The sequence below is a fragment of the Sorex fumeus genome, unplaced genomic scaffold, assembly GCF_029834395.1.
Source record: "Sorex fumeus unplaced genomic scaffold, SorFum_2.1 ptg000047l, whole genome shotgun sequence".
NCBI classification, from domain to species: Eukaryota; Metazoa; Chordata; class Mammalia; order Eulipotyphla; family Soricidae; genus Sorex; species Sorex fumeus.
In genome coordinates this window covers 51,393,013-51,407,959 of record NW_026606104.1, presented here as the reverse complement: position 1 = coordinate 51,407,959, position 14,947 = coordinate 51,393,013, and the positions used below count along the sequence as shown (strand labels likewise).

The following is a 14,947-nucleotide window of genomic DNA, read 5'->3' as shown; positions in this document are numbered from 1 at the left end:
TAATAATAATAATAATAAGTTCCAGCTTATATGTATGTACACATATACACAGAGATGAAAGATTTGCAATTAAAGAATTAAAATGCCCCCATGTGTGAGCTATAAGTATAAAAAAGTTTTATTTATCAGCAATAGCAATCGTTTCAATTTAAGTGCAAAAACTTAAATTCCAAATTGCAACCTCAATCTATCTCCTAATTACAAACATGAGCAGTCCAAAATAACATTTGCAACATGGGCTGCTTCACTGATTTATTTTTAGAAATGTGATTACTTCGTAACAGCTGAGAGAATTACAAAAGGGGAGACAACACATTAATAAGGTACATGTTCAGATTATCAACCCCAAAAGCTAAAGCTACGAACTCTATACAGAGTCCAAAAGGTACTAGAAAAAATGTGAGCTTGAACCAGAGAGAGTACAATGGGTAAGGCCCCTGTTTGATCTGCAATACCTACTATGGTTCTCTGAGCCCATACTAGCTTAAGGTAAAAGGTAAAGGCCCTCCCGTTGATCATCGATTTGCTTGCTCGAGCGGGCCCAGTAACGTCTCCATTGGAGACTTTGTTGTTACTGTGTCTGGCATATCGAATACTCTCGGTAGCTTGCCGGGCTCTCCGAGAGGGGCGGAGGAATCGAACTCGGGTCGGCCATGTTGGCCGCTTGTAAGGCGAACACCCTACCGCTGTGCTATCACTACGGCCATACCACCCTGAACGCGCCCGATCCCATACTAGCTTAACTGGTCATATTCTAAGTTCACGATGATCTTTGGAGAATAAATCCCTTTGCTACTGGATGTTAGCTGGGATATCAACAGCAATCTGATAGGTCATTCATTCGAAACCTGCCCATCACAATATTCCCAACATAGGGGATTTCCCAATTTTCTGAGAACTTGCACAATGGTTATCTATTAAGCTCAGGATGCTCAATGCCATTAATCTTTCATCATTACAGAGAATAAACAGCACAGTTCAACAGCTTAAGTTTTCTTAGACTTACCCTAGAAGCTCTCCTATATCCTTAGGGTATGGTAACAGCAACTTTAAATGGGCATGTATTACCACTGGGGACTATTTTCTTCTCACTCTGGTTTTTCTAACTTAAAAAGGGCACTACTGCCTGTGATAACAAATGATCTATGGCTTCCTTCCGGTTCTAATTATGGCACATCTTTTTAAAAACTAAGTGAAAAGGCTATTATGGAAGAGTTATTTTTTTCTCCTTTCCCTTTGCTTTGTTGTTGCAATGACCAGAGATCAAACACTTGGTTGTGGTGTTCGCTGCGATTTGTATACTTGTGTTTTTTCCTATTTGTGGATATTTGTGGTTTGTATATTTGTGGATATTTAAGATCACAATATCCCAAACACTCCATGCATGTGGGGAGATACTGGGGAATGACAGCTGATGGTATCCAGTGATGGCCTACGTCATCAAGGGGGTCCTTATCTCTGAGCCATATCTGAGTCCTTTACTGCTTTTTCTTCGGTGGATTCGGGATATCAATCCAATGCCAGGAATAACGCTTGAGACTCCTTAACAGGAAAGTGTGCACTCAAGCCTTCAAGCTATCTCTTCAACCCACTCTTCTTTATTTTTGGGGAAGGACACACCCACTGGTGCTCAGAGCATACTTTCCACTCTGTGCTCAGGAAACACTCCTGGTGGTGCTTGAGGAACCATCTGTGGTGCTGGGGGTTGAAACTGGAATGGGGACACGCAAGACAAGTGTCTTAGTTCCAGTATTATCTCTTCAGCTCCCACTTTTAAAATAAAATTATTATTACGAAGACCTGGAGCTGACACAGTGGTACACACTACAATCACCTACAGCGCTCTGAAAGAGTCTTGGCAAGTTTTGAGATTTTTCTGTCCTGGGAATCAAACCTCACATACGTGTAATCCAAGCTCCCTAGTGCTCACCTACAACCCAAATCTCTTGGAACGGCACTGTCCTCAAAAGGATACTAATGACTATGTGATTACGTCTTTTCAAATTACTCAAATTTTCAATCTGATCCATTATCAGCCACTTAAACAATCATCACTTATTTTGGCTGTTTCTTGTCTATCCATTAAGATTTCCTGTTAAGTAACTGCTAATCACATGTGCACTTCACCACTTTAAACTGGAAAAGAGAAAGATCTAGATGACTAAAATATATCTGACTCTATGGGGCCAGGGATGTGGCCTGGCAGCAAAGCACATGCCTTGCATATATGAGACCTGGCAAGAAGCAAAGGAGACGAGAGGAGAAATGCAGAGAGACAAAAATAAGTTCAAGATCTGTTGCCTCCCCCCTTTTTTTAATCTTACCAATGACTTGAATCCACAAAACAAATCAAGAAGAATCCGTTACAGAGGGTTAGAGCACAGGCTTTGAACAAAGAACAAAACAAAAAAGAAACAGATCCGAAGAGATAATACAGCTTGCACAGAGCCGAACCAGGTTAATTTCCAGCAATTCCTGAGCTCTAGCAGGCAAGATCCCTGAGCACAAAGCCAAGAATAAGACCTGAAGACCTGAGCTAGCAGCTAGGTTTGCCCTCCCCTGGCAAAAAAAGAGGTCTGTTTATTTCCTAGATCACTTATTTGCTTTTTTTGATTTTTTGTTTTTGAGCAACATTCAGCAGTGCTGAAGGGGACACCGTGAGATGCCAGGAAATAGAACCTGGGTCAGCTACATACAAGGCAAGTGCCCTACTCATTGTACCATCACTCTGGCCCCCCATCTTATTTTTTAAAAGGAACAAAACAAGGAGCCAGTGGGTAGGGCCTGTTGGGGAGATAACTCAAAAGGTTTGAGTCCATGCTCTGTATGCAAAATCCCCAAGAGTGAGCCACAACACCACTTTTTATCATCAAACTGTGAAGTCTTCATGGAAAGAGAACATACTCTGTTTTCTATAGTCTATAATTTACTGCAGCTGACTCACGTGGGAAAGTTTGAAGACTTATTACCAGTTTTTCCTGGCAGCTACAGAAGGCATAATTTTCTACAAATGTATGAAGAGTATAATCTTGTAGGAATTGCAGTTATTTGGAGCTGTATGAAGAAATAAGACTGATTTACACAAAACCTAGTAATGAAGGGGCCAGAACAACAGTCGAGACGGCAAGGTGCTTTGCTTGCCTCACACATAACCAACCTGGGTTCGATCCCCAGGACCACATATGATTCCACAAGTCTTCCATGAGTGATTCCCTCATAACAGAGCCAGAGACAACCCCTAAGCAGCGCTAGGTGTGGCCCAAAAACAAAACAAAAAAACTTGCAATGAAGTAGAAAAAAAGTGAGAAAAGTGAGTGTATAAGTAAACAAAAGTGAAAAATATATATATAAAAAAAATTGTGGCCAGATAATCTCATCACTGGCAACCATCCGGATCACTCACACATCCTTCTCTCCAAGAAGGGAGCATAACGTGACACTTGCTATAACCATGCCAGCCTGTTTCACTCGGGAGATGGGTGAGACTCCTCCCCACCCCAAGGGACCCAGCCCCAGCGGTCAAGAACATCCAGAACTCAACCGCGGCCATGCTCATGGCTGCTCACCAGATCTGGTCAAGCCTCACCCACAAGTCAACCTATTACTGGACCGCGCTGTAGCATTCGCAGCCTCTCGACGCTTCATAGGACACACCCTACCCATACTCCAAGAGCACCGAACCACATTTGACAGGGTTCAAAGTAGGAGGCACCAATCTTAGAGAAGTATTTCTTTTTTTACAGATATATATATATATATATATATATATCTGAAAGCACACAAGGCTCAACCGTTAACAACATGTTAGTAATTCTCATAGAAGGGCTTAATGGTCCCTGGGTGAAATACAACAAACTTCACACTCTTTCCTCTAAGGATACTTTTCTGTAGCATTTTCAGTGGTTTTGCATAACAATACAAAATATATTATTTAAGTTCTGCTTTGGGGCAGGGATTGGGGTTCAGAATGGAAACATCCAAACTATGGTGGTGGGGAGTCATAATGGTAGTGGGATTGGTGTTTGAATATTAAATGTAATCAAATGTTTTGAAGTATTTATAAAATAAAAACATTAAAAAAAGAAAATTGTAAAAAAAAAAAATTGTGGCCAATTATTTGGGGGGTGGGAGAAGGAGTGGTTGAGGCCATAGCAGGCAGTGCTCAAGAGCTATTCCTCGCTTTGTGCTCGTAAGTCTTTCCCAGCTGTACTCGGGGGACTATGTAGTGCATAAAACTGAACTGAGATTGAACTGGGGTCAGCTACATAAAAGGAAAGTGCCTTAGCCCTTACTATCTCTGGTTTCAAGATAAACACAACATAGGCTTTTTAAGACAGTGAAATTAGGGGTTGGAACAATAGCACAGCAGATAGGGCATTTGCCTTGTACGTGGCCAACCCTTGTTCGATTCCCAGCATCCCATATGGTTCCCTGAGCACTGCCAGGAGTAATTCCTGAGTGCAGAACTAGGAGTAACCCCTGTGCATCGCCAAGTGTGACCCTCCCCCCCAAAAAAGACAATAAAATTATTATTAGTTCCTGTTAACACCATGCATTTACCTTATTTGTTTTGGGGCCACACATGGTGAATGCTCAAAGGACAATAAAGGATACTGGGGATCAAATCTGAGTTGGCTAGCAAACACCCTACCTACTGTATTATGTCTAGAGCCTCCATTTACCTTATTTGAACAATGTTTGACTTGCTGTGGATCCCAAACAGACACTCCCTGTAAAGAATACTGGCAGTGCTGCTGGCTTCTCCAATTTACAAAGTCAGGATACAGTTCTGAAACAAGAGGAAAAAATAATGATAAAACAGCTACTCAAACTTTGCAGATTACATCTTGAAATACAGCTACTCAAAAGTATTCAGAGTTCTTCTGGTTCTTTCTCAAAGTATATTGGCCTGGGTGATTTCTGTCTTGTTCTCTCACCCCTTCCACCCCCAACCTCTATACACTTTCAACCGTCCAACAATTTTCAGCAAGACTTTCCTCATGTAACCTGATACTTTCATTGGCAGTATTTCAGGTGCCATCGTTTGCATTATGAAAGATTAAGTCACAAGCTCCATAATTCAACCCAGAGGAATTATTCTAGAGGAACTGAGATGCTCCAAAACAAAACAAAAACTTACATAAAACAAATACATGCTGAAATAAACCCAAGAAATACATTCACGTTAAAATAACCCATCTTTATCCCTTATAGGCCAAAAAGAGTATTTCTGATCTACCAGATCCAAACATTACTAAAATGGCCACAACTGGGCTGGAGTAATAGCACAGTGGATAGGGCGTTTGCCTTGTACATGGCTGACCCGGGTTCAATTCCCAGCATCCCATATGGTCCCCTGAGCACGGCCAGGAGTCATTCCTGAGTGCAGAGCCAGGAGTAACCCCAGTGCATCACCAGATGTGACCCAAAAAAGAAAAGAAACAGCCACAACTAAAATATTAATAAATTCCCAATATCAGCAAGCTTAAGCATATCGTTAATGTCCCCACCCACAGTTTATTAAAGTGTTAGCATTCCTGGTACTATAGGGCATTCCCTCCCTCCCCCACCCCTGCCCCAAGGTTCAAATAACCTAAAGACATAGTACTGACATTAATGTTTATGAAAATGTATTTATGTAGTACGGGCTGGAGCTTAGAAAATAGGCCCACGGGTAGGGCGTTTGCTTTGCATGCAGCTGACCCGGCCAACCCGGGTTCAATTCCTCCGCCCCTCTCAGAGAGCCTGGCAAGCTATTGAGAGTATCTCGCCTGCACAGCAAAGCCTGGCAAGCTACCCGTGAAGTATTCGATATGTCAAACACAGTAACAACAAGTCTCACAATGGTGTCAGTAGGCCCGCCCGAGCAAACTGATGAACAATGGGAGGACAGTGACAGTAACAGTGACAGGGTATTCACTGATACTTATCAGCAGGTACTCTGCAGAAAATAAATTTTTACTACCCAGTCAATACTATAAACGGTGAATTTTTGTCTGAATTAGATGAAAAATATCTGATATGCCCTACTAAATATTTCAACAGTGTACCAGTGGTAAAATTTCACATGGTTAATGTTTAGTTCAGGGCAGAGTTTGAAATTTTAATATTCCTCAGTATATTTAATATTCCTCAGCAAATATCACCCTTAACTAAAAAGACTAAATACACGATTACTTTGGAAAACTCTTTTACTTGAGACTAGAAAATATTTTTTTGTTTTGGTTGATTTGGGGCCACATCCAGCAATGCTCAGGGGTCCATATTTCGTGCTGGAGTTCAAACCAGTGTCAATCACACACAAAGTAAACGCCTTAACTTCTGTTCTAGCATGCCAGTCCCTTAAAAATATTTCTTAATGATGGCCAGAAAGACTAGGGGATTAAGGTGCTTGCTTTGCATGCGGCCGACCCTAGATCGATGCCCAGCACTGTACTGTCCCCCTAGCACCACTGAAAAACACCACCTAGCACTACACTGGTATAGCCCCTAACCATCACTTGGTGTTGCCCCACAACTAAAATTTTACGAAGTTTCATTTCTACATCATTTCACGATTTACAGCTGAAGCTATAGCACAGCGGGTAGGGCGCTTGCCTTGCAGGCAGCCGACCCAGGCCGACCCCAGTTTGATTTCTCAGTTTGATTTTGAGCCAGGCAAGATACCGAGAGTATCTCGCCCACACGGCAAAGCCTGGCAAGCTACTGGCAAGCTACCCGTGAGGTATTCGATATGCCAAAAACAGTAACAAGTCTCACAATTTGTTGTGAGACATTACTGGTGCCCACTGGAGCAAATCGATGAATGATGGGAGGACAGTGCTATACAGTGCTATTGAAATGGACCTATTTTCTAAGCTCAAACTACAGTTCTGCCACATTTTCAACTTTCTTCACAAATTCAAAGGAAATAGTCTTATTTCCAAACTCATCTAACCATTCAGTTGCGTTTCCACCTAATCTCCAACTGGAAATGGCTATTCTTCAGTGTGATGGCATGAAAAAGAATCTATAACTGCCTTTCAAGTGAAGAATTGGCTAAAATTAAAATCAACCCCCCCCCACACACACACAAAAAAATGCTAACAGGCTAATATTGGTACTTGGCAGTAACTATCTGTAAGAAAAGATACATTAGTATATCAGCATTATTGGATTAACATCTGTCATCAACTGATAGGTAAGGCTAGCCTCGAAATCCAATTAAATAAAATGTTATATCCCAGATTATTCCATTTTTTCTTACTATATTTCTATTACAAAAATTTGTGTTTAATTATATTTTGAATTTTGCAAATAAAATCTTACTGTCTTAAATTACTCAAGTCCCTAATTAACATCCTCAAATTAAGTCCTGACCGCCTCAAGCGGTCTCTCTACTCTACAGAAATTTTTAGAAAAAGCTCACCACTCCAATTTTGCACCATTTGTATGACAAAGGAACTTTGTATAAATAGCCTAAAAAAGAAAAGCTCTTTAACGGAGCTGGGGTGTGTGGTTCCCCACCATCACCATCACCACCACCACCACCATAGTACAAAGGGTAGAGGCACTTCTCATCTCTGACCCAGGTTTGATCCCAGGCATCCCATATGGTCCCCTGAGCATGGCCAAAAGTGATTCCTGAGTGCAGGAGCCAGGATCATCACTGAACATCAGTGAGTGTGGCCCAAAGGCCAGAAAAAAAAAATTTTTTTAAAGGAGCAATTCTCATAACTTTATTTTTCAAATTTAGAAACTGCCACTTTTTTTTTTTGCTTTTTTGGTCACACCCAGCAATGCTCAGGGGTTACTCCTGGCTCTGCACTCAGGAATTACTCCTGGCGGTGCTGGGGGACCATATGAGATGCTGAGAATCAAACCCGGGTCGGAGGCGTGCAAGGCAAACGCCCTACCCGCTGTGCTATTGCTCTAGCCCCAGAAAGTGCCACTTTTTAATATAAATGCCTAACGACTTACAAATAGACAAACTGAATAGCTATCCCCAAACAGCGGTTTAATAAATAAAACAGGCACATAAACTGAAGTTCGTATGCCTAGGTTTGATTTTCCAGCTCCACCGAGTGGTGAGCTTAGTACCTAACACCTTAATGGCAGTACCATCAGTGGCTCACACTTGAATGTGGCAAAATCAACACAAGTTGCAGCACCTGCATCAACAGAAGTAAATGTGTTAATGAAATCCTATTGTTTCTTAATCTATTAAACCACTTTCCACTTATTACACATCTATGAAAATTGAATAGTTCTTGGGGGACTATGCAGTGATGGAAACACTGAACGCAGGATTCTTACATGCAAATCTAGTGTCCCAGTCCTCTGAGGCATCTTCCCAGCACTGCTCTTTTGTTTTTTGGGTCACACCCAAGACCATATGGGATGCTGTTTCAAACCTGGGTCATCTGCGTGCAAGGCAAGTGCCCTACTTGTACTATCGTCTCTGCCCCCCAGCACTACTTTCTGCTAAAGAATTTATCTTTTGTGCTGGACAGATATCTCAATGAGCTGGATAACATACTTTGCATGCAGGATCCTTGCTTCAATACCTGGCATGACATATGGTCCCATGAGCACTCCATATGTGGAACCAAAACAAACCAAAAAAAAGTATTACACTATCATTTTTGCCACACCCACCTGTGACACAGTTTACTCTAGGCTCGGCACTCAGAGTCGGCCACTTGCAAGGCAAGCACTTTACCCTCAAGTACTCTCACTCTGGCCCCTACTACATTTTATAAGCTACCACCATTTCCTTACATCTTTAAGCCTCTATTACCTTGAAAATTACTAGCTATGCAATATTACTAGACTAAATGGCTTCTGAGGACCACCCCACACTATTCCATTTATTCCTATAACTGACTACATTAGACAGAACTCACTCTTCAATAACAATATCCCAGTTGTTTCATTATGAACACTGAGAGGGAAAAAAAATAATAATCCCAGCCAGTGTAGCAGCAGACCTGCAAACTTTTTTTTTTTTTTTGCTTTTTGGGTCACACCCAGCGATGCTCAGGGGTTACTCCTGGCTCTGCACTCAGGAATTATTCCTGGCGGTGCTTGGGGGACCATATGGGATGGCGGGGATTGAACCCAGGTCGGCCGCGTGCAAGGCAAATGCCCTACCCGCTGTGCTATCACTCCAGCCCGCTGCCAACTTCTCTTAAACTTGGTTTCCAAATGGAGATCCTCTGCCCATACCCCCAATTCCCTGTCTCCAAGGACTCAGCTGTCACACCCTTGAGCCACCCGACTGGCACCAGATAATCTCATCATCGGCCACCATCCAGATCACACGTCCTTCTCCTTCTCTCCCAGAAGGGAGCAACGTGCCACACTTGCCATAACCACACCACCGGATCCTGCCAACAGACTGTTCCACTCGGTGTTCCACAGAGGGGGGTGGGTAAGAGCCCTCCCCACCCCAAGGGACCCAGCCCCATTAGCTGAAAACCTCCAGAACTCAACCACCACCATGCTCATGCATGCCTCACCCACGAGTGAATCTTTCCCTGGACCTCACAGCCGCTACATTTTATAGGACACACCCTAACAGGAGTCCAAGAGTATTGCATCACAAAGTAGGAGACAACCAACCTTAGAGGGAAATGTTATATTATTTCAGTTCTACTTTGGGGGAGGGATTGGGGTTTGGGATGAAAACACCCGAAATATGGTGGTGGGAGTGGTGTCTGAATATTAAATGTAATCAAATATTGTGAACCACTTTATAAAAAAATTTTTTTCAAAGGTTTCCAAAAAATCTACACAGGCTATTAAATAAGGACTTACTTTACCAAGAATCATACAGTGTTTGTTCTTTTATGACTGGCTTGTCTTTAAGTTCCATTCATATTGTTGTATATGTATAGTATTAATGGGGGTGGGGGTGCCACAATTGGCTTACTTCTGACTCTGTGCTCAGGAATCACTTTTTGGCAGTGCTGGGGAGTCATATGCAGTGCCAGGGATTCGAACCAGGGTCAGCCATATGCATCTCATCTCTTGTACTATCTCACCAACCTCTATACCTTTTGTTTGGGGGGTGGGGTTTGAGGCCATGCCCAGCAGTGCACCAGGAAATATATGGGTGCCTGGGATCAAGTCAAGGCCTTACCTACTCTCTCTCACCCCACACAGTGTTTTAAAGGGGGAAAATGGACAAGGATCACAGAACTTGAAATGTTAAAAAGAAAATGACTTCTTTACACAAGCACACATTCCCTACCAGAATCCTATATGATACCCCCCTCCCCACACCACCACCACCAGTCCACCAGGTGTGATCTCTAAGCATAGAGCCAGAAATAAGCTGGGTACCATTGAGTGTGGCTTAAAAAAAAAAAGCACCCTCTTGGGGATGAACAGATAGCAGAGAGGGTAAGATAAATGCCGCGCATCCCACAAACCAAGAAATAGCCTTTGATCTCCAGTACTTGTGTTTAAAACCACCCCTCCCAAGAAAAGGTAACCTCTTGTTCTTTCTGCTTGCCCACGATCAAATTATTTTAGGGTGTTAGGGGGAAAATGAGGGGGTTTGGATTTGGGGCCAACCTAGCAATAGTCAGAGGAAACGTAGTACCAGGGTCTGAACTGGGGTTGACCATACATAAACAAGCACCCTAACCCCTAATTCAGTCCCACTTTTTTTTGGGGGGGGTTATTGAGGGGGGGATTTGGGTGATAGCTGGCTCTGAGATTTCAAGCCTGGCAGAGCTCAACAATACGTGGTGCCAGGGATGAACCCAGGTCAGCTGCAGGCAAAGCAAGTGCCTTACCTGCTACACTATCTCTCCAGTCCCACAATAATTATTTTCAAGTCTAAGAGAGTCTAAATAAATGAGGACTTGACAGTGGGAGCATATGCAGAGACATCCACCCAACTAGCATCTGTTTATTACTAGATTGGCTTGTCCTCTCTTTCAACATTAACAAATGCTCATCTATGAGATGCAGAACCTCTGTATAGGGATTCAGCTGTGAATCAAACAAATCCCTTCCTTACCCTCAGAGGCAGAGTCTTAAGAGATCAAAAATATAAAATCCCAACATAGCTGTGCAGAGTTGAGAAGGGGAGCACTTTGGGAGTCATGGAAGGCCTCTGAGAACATCTTCCAATGTGGAACGTCATCAGAAATTTTTCAAAGCTGGGCTGGAGTCATAGTATAGGAGTTAAGATGCTTCCCTTGCATATAGGTTTAATACCCAGCATCCTGTATGAACCCCCAGGACCTGCCAGGAGTGATCCCTGAGTACAGAGCTCAGAATAAGCCCTGAGCACCGATGAGTGGGGCCCCCCAACAAACTATAACCACCAAAAAAAAAAAAAATTGCCCCAGGGCTGGAGAAACAGCAGGTATGATGCTTGGCTTATATACAGCCAAGTTAGGTTATGATCCCTGAGCACAGAGCCAAGATTAAGTAATTCCTCTGCATGACCAGGTGTGGCCCAAAAACATAAAATTTACCCAATCCTTTTGTCTACTGAGCAAGCTTTCTCTGACTACCAAGTTCCTCAATCTCCCTAGTTGTTACCTTTAGGGGGAGTGCACACACTATGTTCTCTCAGTTTAGTCACTGGAGCACAGCTGGGGGACCATGCAATATAGGGGATCAAACCCAGAGCTCCCACATACAAAGCAAGCATTCCTGCACAGAATCACCTCCCTAGAGGACGATCAATTTTTGCAGTGAGAGGTATGAACACAGAATCTCACTATATAGCAAACATTCTTGCTTAGCTATATATCCCCAGTCCTTTCTATTTCTTAGTTTTCTGATCAAGATGCCTAAATAAATCAAGTTGTCCTACAGTCTATTGGTTGAGAACACATTTTTTAGATCGTGCTTCCCATGTTTCCTGAAGTAAACAATACTGTCCCCCAGGGGGCTCTAGGATGACCCAAGTGGTATTTAATAGCCTGGAGTACAATTTAAGGATGATCTTTCTGTTTTGATCACTTAAGAGAGTTCCAGGGAGGTGAAAGGGGGTGGTATGCCAAGTAAGTCTAGGTGGGAATCTCTATTTTGGGTAAATTATGATCAGCCCTGGGAAGTTTTCTGGAATGAAGAGCCCCACAGGGAAGAAATCTGGCCAACTTTTGGAAAGCAACCACTTTTATGACTATCTCTATCAATTATTTATCCTGCCCTTTTGATAAAAATAAGAGACAAAATGGAGTATAAATCCCTCAAAACTAAAATCAGGGGCCAGAGCACAGCACAGTATGAAGGGCACTCGCCTTGCACACACACGGCTGATGCCGGTTCGATCCCTGGCACCCCATAGGTCCCCAAGCCCCCCCAGGAGAGATTCCTGAGCGCAGAGCCAGGAGTAAGCCCTGAGTACCACCATCTGTGCCCCCCCCCCAAAGAAATCCCTAAAATCATAAAGCACATAGGCATTTTATTACAGGGAGGGAAAAAAAAACCCTTGATTCTTATGCTTCAGGTCTCTGGGAAGGAAGCAAAAGTATCCTAAATAGATATTTAGCAACTTCTTTGCTTAGTCTTCAATATTTTGTAGCAAGCCAAAATATACAGTTACAACATTCCAGATCCTAAAAAGCATATCAGGCAGAACAAAAATGTGGGCACTGCTAACAGGCAAGGGCACAGGTCAGATCAATGTCCTTATTCTTCCTCAAAGTTTGAGGAGCAGGGGTGATTGCGCAGTGTAGGGCATTTGCCCTGCACACAGCTGACCTGGTTAATATGTTCGGCATCCCCATATAGTCCTCCAAGGCCACCATGAGTGATCCCTAAGCCTGCCAGATGTGGGCCCAAAACAAAATATAATAATAAAAAGTCCTGGGGGGTATGGTGCTGTCAGCAGGTCAATCTGTACCTGTGAGGCAAATGCATCAGCAGCCTGATGGCACCGTCAGACTTTCAGATACCCCAAAATTGCTGCTGTGCCTTTGGCCAGACCCCAACAACTTGGGGCAAAGTTTACCAAGAAAGTAAACAGCCAAAAGTTAGGTATGTGGGAGACACACCCACAAACCACCTCCAGCTTAGCTATGTAATTGGAGGCATGGCCTCTCTGGTTCCTGATCGAACTGCTTAACAGCCATGATCCCAGAGACTCAGAAACAAATCTTGAAACCCAGCAGCTTTTGGCAGAAATGCATCGGGACCGCATACAAGGTGGCTGACGCCTCAGGAAAAAAAAAAAGTCAGGTATGAGCGGTGACGGGGCAACTGTAGTTCCACGAGAAAGGGAGCGGTACCGGCTCATCCTTCACGCCCTACCGAGGTCACGAGTTGCCTCCCAAGAGCAGCTCTCTAGCAAGACCATGGCTCCAGAGGCAAAAAGACTTAATCCAGAGCCAGCAGCTTGCAGCAGAAAAGTGAATGGACCATGCATTAAACTATGGTGCCATTCTTTCCCGGGAGGGAAAGGGTGTTGCTCCCTTCTGCACCCCCCCCAACCCCCGGCCCAGCAGCAAGGTGGCCACAGCCTCAGAGGTTATGGAAAAGCCAGGTATGAGCCGGCGGTGATGGGGCAACTGCAGTCTCATGGGAAGGGGGGCAGTACCGGCTCATCCTTCAAGCCCTATCGAGATCACAAGTTGCCCCCCACGAGCGGCTCTCTGGCACAGCCATAACACCAGATGCACAGAAACCAATCTCGTAATTATCTGGTTCTTTGCAGAAATCCAAAATCGCGCGGCCACACTGCACGACATTATATGATTCTCACAACCAACTATAGAAAACAAAGTATTTCACAATGCCTTTTCAACAATTCTAATTGTTGGGGGGGAAATTCTAAACAATAATGGTGCATCTTTTGTCGAGATAATGAATGTAATCAATGTAGAGAAGAGTTAAGTAGAAATCATCCGCCTCACAGGCATTGGGAGGGGTGGGAGGGGGGTATATTGGGGTTCTTGGTGGTGAAAAATGAGTACTGGTGAAGGGAAAGGTGTTTGATCATTGTATGACTGAGACTTAAATCTGACAGCTTTGTAACTTTTCCCATAGTGATTCAATAAATAAATATGAGAAGAAAAATAAATAAAATTATGGGGGGGGAAAAAAGTCCTGGAGTTTCCAGTGTTTGGAAATCCAATGTTTTGGGGGAACTGAGTTCTTATTGTATCATCACCTTCCTCTCCATTTACCTTAAATAACTTACTTTAGAAGAAACATTGTGGGTGGAGTGTAGTCCTGTGGGGAAGGCTACACAGCTGACAGGGGTTCGATCCCTCCCATATGGTGTCCTCCCCCACTCCTCCAGCAAGGCCAGAAGTAATTTCATAGTGCAGAGAAAGGAGTAACCCCTGAACATTGCCCGGTGTGACCCAAAATGGAAAAAGAAAATAGAAAAGAAGAAACATTGTAAGACTGGTAACAAGTGTCCATATTATAGTCCAAGATGAAAACAAAGTGAGTCAGATAGATTATGCTTGCCTTACATGCAGCACACCTCAGTTCAAGGGCTAGCACCACATGGTCCCCCCCAGCACTGCCAGATATGGCTAAACCGTCCCCGCAAACAAACAAAAAAAGGGTTGAGCATATGCTTTTTATCATGCAGCAGGCCCAAATCTGATGTCTGAATGGTCAAGCACAGAGCCAGAAGTAGCCCTAAGCACTGTCAGGTATGATCCAAAAGCAAAGCAATAAAAGGACATTAAAATGGCTAGGTGGGGCATTAGAGACCTGTATCACACATCCAGAACAAGAGAAGGCCTGGGAGATAGTAAAGCTACAGGTAAGGCATTTGCCCTGTATGTGCCTGACCTGAACTGAATCCCCACCACCACATATGTTCCCCTAAGCCCCACCAGCAGAGATCCCTGAGCAGAGCCAAGAATAAGCCCTGAGGAAAGCTTTATATGGCCAAAAACCAAGAAAGAAAAAAAAATACAATAAAACTTCTACCTTTAGAAGGGCTGGAGAGATAGAACGCGTAAGGCATTTGCCTTGCACA

At 43.5% G+C, this 14,947-nt stretch overlaps 2 protein-coding genes across 2 annotated transcripts in view; one reads left to right on the top strand and one right to left on the bottom strand.

Moving 5' to 3' along the window:
* The window catches only part of OSCP1 (organic solute carrier partner 1), a 188,884-nt gene that overhangs the window by 132,453 nt on the left and 41,484 nt on the right, over positions 1–14,947 (top strand). The window lies entirely within an intron of this gene.
* The window catches only part of THRAP3 (thyroid hormone receptor associated protein 3), a 46,439-nt gene that overhangs the window by 27,149 nt on the left and 4,343 nt on the right, over positions 1–14,947 (bottom strand). Inside the window, exon 2 of the mRNA XM_056122755.1 lies at positions 4,683–4,789. The gene's annotated coding sequence lies outside the window, so the exon portion shown is untranslated. The remainder of the gene's footprint in view (positions 1–4,682; positions 4,790–14,947) is intronic.